This window comes from Oncorhynchus mykiss, chromosome 17, assembly GCF_057628025.1.
Source record: "Oncorhynchus mykiss isolate SJ-2025 chromosome 17, ASM5762802v1, whole genome shotgun sequence".
NCBI lineage: Eukaryota > Metazoa > Chordata > Actinopteri > Salmoniformes > Salmonidae > Oncorhynchus > Oncorhynchus mykiss.
In genome coordinates this window covers 70231338-70242500 of record NC_143038.1, presented here as the reverse complement: position 1 = coordinate 70242500, position 11163 = coordinate 70231338, and the positions used below count along the sequence as shown (strand labels likewise).

General features: G+C 39.1%; 1 protein-coding gene across 1 annotated transcript in view; it reads right to left on the bottom strand.

Moving 5' to 3' along the window:
• soat2 (sterol O-acyltransferase 2) overlaps positions 1-7785 on the bottom strand; it is a 38140-nt gene extending 30355 nt beyond the window's left edge. Inside the window, exon 1 of the mRNA XM_036950863.2 lies at positions 7576-7785. The gene's annotated coding sequence lies outside the window, so the exon portion shown is untranslated. The remainder of the gene's footprint in view (positions 1-7575) is intronic.
• Positions 7786-11163: the final 3378 nt, after the last annotated feature.

Below are 11163 nucleotides of genomic sequence, written 5' to 3'. Positions count from 1 at the left end.
GTATATATATATATATATATATAGTTCAATACTATTAAAACATATACAGTATATATATATATATATATATAGTTCAATACTATTAAAACATATACAGTATATATATATATATATATAGTTCAATACTATTAAAACATATACAGTATATATATATATATATATATATAGTTCAATACTATTAAAACATATACAGTATATATATAGTTCAATACTATTAAAACATATACAGTATATATATATATATATATATATATATATAGTTCAATACTATTAAAACATATACAGTATATATATATATATATATAGTTCAATACTATTAAAACATATACAGTATATATATATATATATATATATATATATATATATATATATATATATATATATATATATATATATATATATATATATATATATATAGTTCAATACTATTAAAACATATACAGTATATATATATATATATATAGTTCAATATTATTAAAACATATACAGTATATATATATATATATATATATATATATATATATATATATAGTTCAATATCCTTTCTGTATGCTTTCTATCTGGTGTTGATCGTAAGTTGACACTGAAGCTGTCCTTCCATCACAAAAACAACCTTTAGACGGCCCTGTAATTAGCCCCAATGAATTTCCTCCATGTTAAAACCTGTTGAGTGTAGGGGGCAGTATTTTGATGTTTGGATGAAAAACGTACCCAAATGAAATGGCCTATTTCTCAGGCCCAAAATCTAGAATATGCATATAATTGTCAGACTAGGATAGACAACACTCTAAAGTTTCCAAAACTGTCAAAATATCGTCTGTGAGTATAACAGAACTGATATTGCAGGCGAAAACCTGAGGAAAATCCAACAAGGAAGCGCCTAAGAGAAACAAATGTTCCTGTTCCATTGCATGCCTTCCCTCCATTTAAAGGGATATCAACCAGGTTATTTTCTCTATGGCTTCCACATGGTGTCAACAGTAGTTTAGACATAGTTTCAGGCTTTTATTCTGAAAAATTTGCGAGAAAGACACATTGCGTCAGTGGATGGCTGGGTGCCAGCAGAGTTTTGCATGCGCAACAGCATTTTCTCTCTCTCTCCTATTGAAAAAGCTACGGTCCGGTTGAAATATTATAGATTATTTATTGTAAAAACAACCTGAGGATTGATTATAAAAAACGTTTGACATGTTTCTACGTACTTTATGGATGCCCTTTGGAATTTTCAACTGCCCCGTCGTGACCGCTCGAGCCTTTGGATTTCTGAACAAAACACGCCAACCAAATGGAGGTATTTTGTATATAAAAATAATCTTTATGGAACAAAAGGAACATTTATTGTGTAACTGGGAGTCTCGTCAGTGCAAACATCCAAAGATCATCAAAGGTAAGCGATTCATTTTATTGTTTTTCTGGCTTTTGGGACCAATCTACTTTGCTGCTAGCTGTGTGTAATGTTTTGTCTGCTGAGAGAGATGTCCTAACATAAACGCTTGGATAGCTTTTGCTGTAAAGCTTTTTTGAAATCTGACACGCCAGGTGGATTAACAACAAGCTAAGCTGTTGCACTTGTGATTTGTGATTTCATTGTGATTTCATGAAAATTAAATATTTTTAGTAATTTAATTCGAATTTGGCGCTCTGCAATTCAGCGGATGTTGACTAAAATGATCCCGCTACCGGGATGGGTGCGCCAAGAAGAGGGAAAAAATACATGTTGGCAATGAAGCCATTTATCTACTTCCCCAGAGTCAGATGAACAGGAACAGCTAACGCTATTAAGTATTGGCTCCTGAAACTACTGTCATGACTGTCCTGATCAGGTCAGATTACAGGAGATAAAACCCTACAGATTATCTCTCAACCCCAACAGAGGAGTTTTATGACCCCTCACGCCCCTGGTAAATCTCAGGCCGCAGATAAATTCCTTTGTCCTGTTACTATGGAGAACCAGCCTCAGAACATTAAACATGAAATAAAGAGACTTTGGAACAATGGTTTCCGTCAGCCACAATGGTGGTCATGACGATAGATGGAATATGAAAATGTATGTCATTTTTGTTTTGTTATTCAAAGTTAATAGATGATGTTATTACGAAAACATTGTAATGTGAAGAGTTTTCCTAGTATATGTTTGATGTTTATACATTGTACGTTGTATGGGAAATATCCAAATCAAAGAGAACGTTTTGGGGAAGATTAAATGTTAAATTAGTTGTCTAAAATTGGATTTGAATAAAATCTAGACCTTGCCTCATTATTAACTTGGTACGCCCAGAGAATTGCCCTAAAGGCGGTTACGCCCACTTCTGACCCAAGGGTATAAAACCTGTGAGTATAGAATTTACAGGAGGACTACGTGACCCCAGCTGCAGCAAGGTCTAAAAAGTCAACGAACCCAGAACGCAACGCAAGTTTGAGTACAAAGAAATCCTTTTCTACCCAAGATACGGATGAGTAGCTGTGTCTAAGCGGGTGAATTCAAGTCGAACCACCTAGCCTCCATCTCCCATCGAATTGTGGTATCTAAAGTGTTTCATTCCTATGCTGTGAGCTCTGAGCCACAGAGCTGTCTGTCCTCAGAAGACCCCTTCCAGAGCAAAGGGTGAGGGAACAGACTCCTAAGGCAAAAGGACATCGGGAGGACGACCAGAGAGGTGCGCCGGAGTAGCGCGTCGTCGAACAGCTGAAGGCGAGAGAATCCTCTGAGATCATCCCCACGTAATTACATCATTATATTCTGACCCATAAGAGTGGCAGTTTGGGGAAAGGGATAGAATAGCATAGCTGACAAATTCACCCAAAATGTATATATCTCTTGTGTACTTTCTGTTTTTCTCTCTCTTTTGAAATCCTCATTGTGGATAACACGCGTCATAGTGTGTTGGCCCGTTCTAATCAAAAGCCTATAATGTGTTTTGTCTATGTGTATCTTTTATCATCATTTTAGCTTTTTAGTAAATACATATTCAACTAAGATTGGTGTGGTACGAACTCATTGGTGAGACCCGGGTCCGTGCAGATTCACGGGCTGTACGACGTTCAGAACGAGATTGTAGAGGTAACTGATTAATTAGCGGCTGTTGTGAAATCGATATTCTGATATTCTTTGAGTTAATTTGGGAAATAGAAACTCAATAAAAACTAGTTTTCCCATGGTGCCCCAGGTTAATGAGTTAACAGGTTAATGAGTTAACAGGTTAATGAGTTAATAATTGGTTAACAGGTTAATGAGTTAACAGGTTAATGAGTTAATAATTGGTTAACAGGTTAATGAGTTAACAGGTTAATGAGTTAATAATTGGTTAACAGGTTAATGAGTTAACAGGTTAATGAGTTAATAATTGGTTAACAGGTTAATGAGTTAACAGGTTAATGAGTTAATAATTGGTTAACAGGTTAATGAGTTAACAGGTTAATGAGTTAATAATTGGTTAACAGGTTAATGAGTTAATAATTGCGTGATTCAGTTAATCACGCAATTAGAAACTTTAACCATTCGATGAACAACAGTCGTCACATGAACTAATACAACGTCACGACACTGCCTCTAACTTCCTTCATACTGGACGCAGAGACATAAAAAGTGCTTCCACAATGCTATTCTGTTGTAGCTAGTGATATTCATAAAATAATATATTTTTCACATCAAAAAATCCCAAACTAATATTTCCCCCCCCCAAAAAAAATTGCAGACCCCCTGCAGTAACTCTGCGGACCCATAGGGAGATGGTAGAGGACAGATTCAGAGTTTTTTTTTTTCAGAGGGATCGTGCTCCTCATCCCTTTCCATTGACTCCCTGTACTGTCTGTACTATCTTTATGGGGGACTGGACTTGTACATAGTTGAGCTCTGTCTTAAGATATGGTGATCAGCCTCTGCAGGACAGTAGGGGAGAAAGATAAAGAGGGTCTGCCATGGCCAATAGTAACCTCAGTTTCACTCTCTGTGTTAGAGCCGATTTGGACATATTTGTATAAAAGACTGAACATATGGAGCTCCATGTATATTTGTGTAAATATATTAAATATTTATGTAAATGATGAAATATTAGGTACGTACCTTTATGATGTATATTTACCTGATTGAGATATATTCATTTGTTAGTGTAACTCAGTTTTTGCCCCCCCCCCCCCCCCCCCTCTTGCCTATTCATTGTATTGTGGTAAGTGTGTTAGGATAAAGGCAGGAAGTTGGGCCTTCGGGAGAGGAAGTCCTTGCTAGATGCGGGAGCGGTATAGTTTTTTGACCATACAGACATACAGACATACAGACATACAGACATACAGACATACAGACATACAGACATACAGACATACAGACATACAGACATACAGACATACAGACATACAGACATACAGACAGGTCATAATATGTATCTTCCATATCAAGTATTCTATGCTTTAAGTTGATTGGAGAATCATTTATTTGTTAGATATAAGAAGAATAAACATTTTTGTTGCGCCATATCCCTGGATGTCATTGAATGTTTGGCCGTTTGGAAACCTTGAGTGTGGACTGTATGCGTACCAAACAACCCCCGCTTCAGGCTTGGGCAGTGGCTGTGGTAAAGAGGAAAGGAAGCCACTACACTCTATCTCTCTGTTTCTGTCACTATCGGGGGAAAGATATGTTGTCCTGACCAACAGTAACCTCATCGTTCCTTATCCTTCCATTTCTGTTGACCCGTTAACTCCCTGTACGGTATGTTCTTGGAAGGGTTTGATTTGTAAATAGCACATGAGCTCTGTCTAAAGATACGCTGACGACAGGATTGGAAGAGAGAGATGGTGAACAACCTGTCCAATGTCACCCCAACGGCCCACGGGACAAAAACAAGCCGCATTACCCTGACAAGTAGTAGCACACGTTTGTTTATCTGTAGTGTTTGATCAGTGTCAGAGTTTACTAGAGGTTATCATCTCTTGTGTGTTTCCTGTTTTCCTTCTCTCATTCCCTCTCTCTCCCTCCCTCCCTCCCTCCCTCCCTCCCTCCCTCCCTCCCTCATTCCCAATGTCTCTCTCTCTCATTTACGCAATGATTATTTTCATGTGAGTAGAGGCTGTTCTTTCATTTTGAACTAATGACAGAATTTGCTGGTACTGTATCATTGTAAAAGTCGAAGACGTTAGAGTCCAAGGGTTCTATTCAGTCTGTATCGCTGAAGTGTTACACATTCCGCGATAAAAACGTGAAGGTAATTTACAGTTGTGCCAACATAAGCAGTGTTTACCGTGAAGGTAATTTACAGTTGTGCCAACATAAGCAGCGTTTACCGTGAAGGTAATTTACAGTTGTGCCAACATAAGCAGCGTTTACCGTGAAGGTAATTTACAGTTGTGCCAACATAAGCAGTGTTTACCGTGAAGGTGGGCTCCGCTAAAGCGGGAACATTGCCTTTTAAATGTCAATCTCGCTGTAAAACTGAACTTCTGCTATGCGGATTGAATATAGTGTGAAGTAGAAGACAGCAATGAAACTTGCTTATGGTCATGTGGAAATTAAATGAAGAGGAGTGTTTAACTCTCTGAATATTCTGTGCTTGTTGAGTCAATGCCCAGTTGAGTTGAGTCAAGTCAATGCCCAGTTGAGTTGAGTCAAGTCAATGCCCAGTTGAGTTGAGTCAAGTCAATGCCCAGTTGAGTTGAGTCAAGTCAATGCCCAGTTGAGTTGAGTCAAGTCCATGCCCAGTTGAGTTGAGTCAAGTCAATGCCCAGTTGAGTTGAGTCAAGTCAATGCCCAGTTGAGTCGAGTCGAGTCAATGCCCAGTTGAGTCAAGTCAATGCCCTTCTCTGGTTGAACTCAAACTACCATCAGATTGTAGCAAATCGTACCGCTAAAACCTTGGCCATCTCCGTCCCTCACCATAGAGTACTGAATCTTGGCCATCTCTGTCCCTCACCATAGAGTACTGAATCTTGGCCATCTCCGTCCCTCACCATAGAGTACTGAATCTTGGCCATCTACGTCCCTCACCATAGAGTACTGAATCTTGGCCATCTCCGTCCCTCACCATAGAGTACTGAATCTTGGCCATCTCCGTCCCTCACCATAAAGTACTGAAGTTTTGGCCATCTCCGTCCCTCACCATAGAGTACTGAATCTTGGCCATCTCCGTCCCTCACCATAGAGTACTGAATCTTGGCCATCTCCGTCCCTCACCATAGAGTACTGAAGGTTTGGGATTCTGTCATCCAGGCCAACGTCCTGTTATAGCTTTATGTTATTAGATTATCTACCAGAGCTGGAAATGAATAAATGACTCAGCAATTGACATTACCAAGCACCCTGTACCTGCTTCCCTGTTTCTCAGTGGTCCTTTCACATACATAGAAGATATAGAATGAGATCTGTGATCTCTAAATTCATCTCTGATCTCTAAGGTCATCTCTGATCTCTGTGATCTCTAAATTCATCTCTGATCTCTGTGATCTCTAAGGTCATCTCTGATCTCTGTGATCTCTAAATTCATCGCTGATCTCTGTGATCTCTAAGGCCATATAAAATCTCTGTGATTTCTAAGGTCATCTCTGATCTCTGTGACCTCTAAGGTAATCTCTGATCTCTGTGATCTCTAAGGTCATCTCCGATCTCGGTGATCTCTAAGGTCATTTCCGATCTCTGTGATGTCTAAGGTCATCTCTGATCTCTGTGATCTCTAAGGTCATATCTAATCTCTGTGATTTCTAAGGTCATCTCTGATATATCTGATCTCGAAGGTCATCTCTGATCTCTAAGGTCATCTCTGATCTCTCTGATCTCTAAGGTCATCTCTGATCTCTAAAGTCATCTCTGATCTCTAAGGTCATCTCTGATCTATGTGATCTCTAAGGTAATCTCTGATCTCTAAGGTCATCTCTGATCTATGTGATCTCTAAGGTCATCTCTGATCTCTAAGGTCATCTCTGATCTCTAAGGTCATCTTTGATCTCTAAAGTCATCTCTGATCTCTAAGGTAATCTCTGATCTCTAAAGTCATCTCTGATCTATAAGGTCATCTCTGATCTCTAAGGTCATCTCTGATCTCTAAGGTAATCTCTGATCTATGTGATCTCTAAAGTCATCTCTGATCTCTAAGGTCATCTCTGATCTCTAAAGTCATCTCTGATCTCTAAGGTCACCTTTGCTCTCTAAAGTAATCTCTGATCTCTAAAGTCATCTCCGATCTCTAAGGTCATCTCTGATCTCTAAAGTCATCTCTGATCTCTAAGGTCATCTCTGATCTCTAAAGTCATCTCTGATCTCTAAAGTCATCTCTGATCTCTAAAGTCATCTCTGATCTCTAAAGTCATCTCTGATCTCTAAAGTAATCTCTGATCTCTAAGGTCATCTCTGATCTCTAAAGTCATCTCTGATCTCTAAGGTAATCTCTGATCTCTAAAGTCATCTCTGATCTCTAAAGTCATCTCTGATCGAGCTAAAACCCAAGCGGGGTTTTCCACCAAAGCCATCTATAAATATACTTTAAATAATAATATACACTGGGGTCACAGCCAAATAAACATAGCTCTAGATACTGTAAAGAACATACATTATATTGGGATCAGTTTGTAATCACATTGTAGGTTACTCACAGTGTTCTGGTCTCAGGCTCAGGTCTCCCCTCACACAGACGGGCTCCAGGGAGTGATCCTCAGGGAGAAGCAGTGTCGCTGAGTGTCTCACTGGTGTGTGTGAGTGTGTGTGAACTGTGTCCCTCTCTTACATCAGCTGAAAGATTGATCTTTGCCCGGCTTGGCTGAGGTCCTACCATTCTCCTGTAGTCACCTGGCTGGCTGGCTGGCTGACTAGTATATCTAGACCAGAGATGTATAAGGGTCCATAGTGAGTCCTTCTGTCCATTGGTGTGTGTGTGTGTGTGTGTGTGTGTGTGCGTGTGTATGTGTGTGTGTGTGTGTGTGTGTGTGTGTGAGTGAGTGTATGTGTGTGTGTGTGTGTGTGTGTGTGTGTGTGTGTGTGTGTGTGTGTGTGTGTGTGTGTGTGTGTGTGTGTGTGTGTGTGTGTGTGTGTGTGTGTGTGTGTGTATGTGTGTATATGTGTGTGTGTGTATGTATATGTGTGTGTATGTGTGTGTATATGTGTGTGTGTGTATGTGTGTGTATATGTGTGTGTGTGTATGTGTGTGTATATGTGTGTATATGTGTGTATGTGTGTGTGTGTGTGTGTGTGTGTGTGTGTGTGTGTGTGTGTGTGTGTGTGTGTGTGTGTGTGTGTGTGTGTGTGTATGTGTGTGTATGTGTGTGTGTGTGTTCGCAGGAAGATGACTGGACATGTTTTTACAGTACTAAGGAATTATCATCCCATGTATTTTCCCCTCTATCTGTTTCTGCTGTCGTGTCTTTGACCCCGTTGTTATGGCTCCTTTAATGATCCATTAATTACCTTTTTTTAATCTTTATTTTCTCCTAGCTCTAGATTCCATGGAGAACTATACTACTATTATCTAATCTGATCAGTGTTCTATTCTTATATATTGGCAATGAAATGGTTGATGAGCCGTTACATTGTAACTCTAATTAACATGAGCCGTTACATTGTAACTTTAATTAACATGAGCCGTTACACTGTAACTTTAATTAACATGAGCCGTTACACTGTAACTTTAATTAACATGAGCCGTTACATTGTAACTTTAATTAACATGAGCCGTTACACTGTAACTTTAATTAACATGAGCCGTTACATTGTAACTTTAATTAACATGAGCCGTTACATTGTAACTTTAATTAACATGAGCCGTTACATTGTAACTTTAATTAACATGAGCCGTTACACTGTAACTTTAATTAACATGAATCTGTTTCTTCTTCTTTACGTGATGGTATATCCTACAGCTTAAAAAAAAAACACAACGCTATTTGTAGTAATAAAACACAGAGGCCTGACTGTCGTGATACGCATCATCTTTATTGTGAGACTGTCATTATAATAACATGTTTGTTGTTTCTCAGCAGCTACAGGCATGTACTGCATGCACTATCCAGCACACTACAAACAAACAAAGGCTCGTATATTGATACGATGTTGTCTTTTTTCTTTAGTTTATTATGACTGTACACTGTATTTTTGAATAATACCGCAATGTACTACAGTCCCCATAATGCATCAGGGATAGGACTAGAACATCTTCGGATTGGTTACAAATCAGACAACAGACAGACAGAGACAGACTAGCACAACATCATCATCTTCATCATCATCATCGTCATCATCCTCAACATCATCAACATCATCATCATCCCACATGTCTAGACCTATAGTGCAGAGATCCCAGCCACCATCTATGTGTAGTCATGGATACCAAAGGAAGCTTCCCCAAATATTTGACCAATAGAAACATTTAAACGTATCTTTTGTCTCTCTCTGTGTTTTCATCATTTTTTGTCAATTGGCTAGTGGCTGAATCTCTGAGCGAGTGGAACAGCGCCATTCTGTGTAGTCCATGTATCTGACGCTGTCTGGGACAAAACAGTAAGAAGTGTGGCGGCCATAGCATTTGACTGATTGATGCCAGCAAGCATAATGGCCTTCCTTGATAAATACAAATAAATGAAATAATTAGCCAATCAGCATTAAGCTGAGCTCAACTGTGGGGATGTCCTGGTGCAGCAACCCCCCCCCCCCCCCCCCCCCCCCCCCCCGCTCCACAAATGAGGTCACTTTGGATTTGGCTTCACACCAATCAAATCACATCCTAAGAAAAAAGTATTTTTCGTTTCTGGCCAACTTGATGTCCTGCTGTAGCTAGCTTGCTAAATCATCCCTTTCCTAGGCCATGGATGGAGATGGGGATTTGGACTTGTGGTTTTGACTTAATTCTCTCTACAGGCCAATGATTATGATGGCGTGAATTAATATATTGTACCACTGGCCTGAGGCAATTGAAGTTCAAGATGTAGCCTAGAAGGCTCACATTAACTAACTAGTTAACTAGCTAACTAAGCTGGCTCATTGTTGCCCATGCGAGGAAGTTAGGCTACCTAGCTAGAATGCTTGCTAGCCTATGAAAACAACAACGTAAAGAGTACTGTATGACAGAGCCATTGACTGTTTTGCCAACATGTAAGAGAGGAGGATGGCATTGGAGTTCAAACTAAACATATATAGCCTTGTTGATTTGATGTGAATGTTTAAGTTGAAATGGTGCTGTAACAGCAGTGTCAATACTCTCGTCATCTTTGTGCTGACTTGCGGTAACTCAGTGGTTCTAAATCAGTAGTTGTTCAGTAAAACTATCGAAAACATTAACTTGTTGGACCATGTTCCAGGTCATGTAACTGTTTGTTACATGCAATATTTGCTTTGTGGACTTCACAGGACAGATGTTGCTCTCCAGTTTTTGTGATGAAACAAACATACAATACCAGTCAAAAGTTTGGACACAGCTACTTATTCAAAGGTTTTTTTATTTGTTTATTTTTTATAAAATGTTCTACATTGTAGAATAATAGTGAAGACATCAACACTATTAAATAACACATATGGAATCATGTAGTAACCAGAAAAGTGTTAAACAAATCAAAATATATTTTATATTTGAGATTCTTCAAAGTAGCCACCCTTTGCCTTGATATCAGCTTTGCACTCTCGTGGCATTCTTTCAACCAGTTTCATGAGGTAGTCACTTGGAATGCATTTCAATTAACAGGTGTGCCTTGTTAAAAGTTAAATAGTGGAATTTATTTCCATCTTAATGCCTTTGAGCCAATCAGATGTGTTGTTAGAAGGTAGGGGGTGTATACAGAAGATAGCCCTATTTGGTAAAAGACCGAGTCCATATTAACAGCTCAAATAAGCAAAGAGAAATGACAGTCCGTCATTGCTTCAAGACATGAAGTCAATGCGGAGGAACATTTCAAGAACTTTAAAAGTTTCTTCAAGTGCAGACACAAAAAACATCAAGCGCTATGATGAAACCTGCTCTCATGAGGACCGCCACAGGAATGGAAGACCCAGAGTTACCTCTGCTGCAGAGGATAAGTTCATTAGAGTTTCCAGCCTCAGCAATTTGCTTCACAAATCTCAACATCAACTGTTCTGAGGAAACTGCGTGAATCAGGCCTTCATGGTCAAATTGCTGCAAAGAATCCTCTACTAAAGGACACCAATAATAAGAAGAGACTTGCTTGGGCCAAGAAACATGAGCAATAGACCGGTGGAAA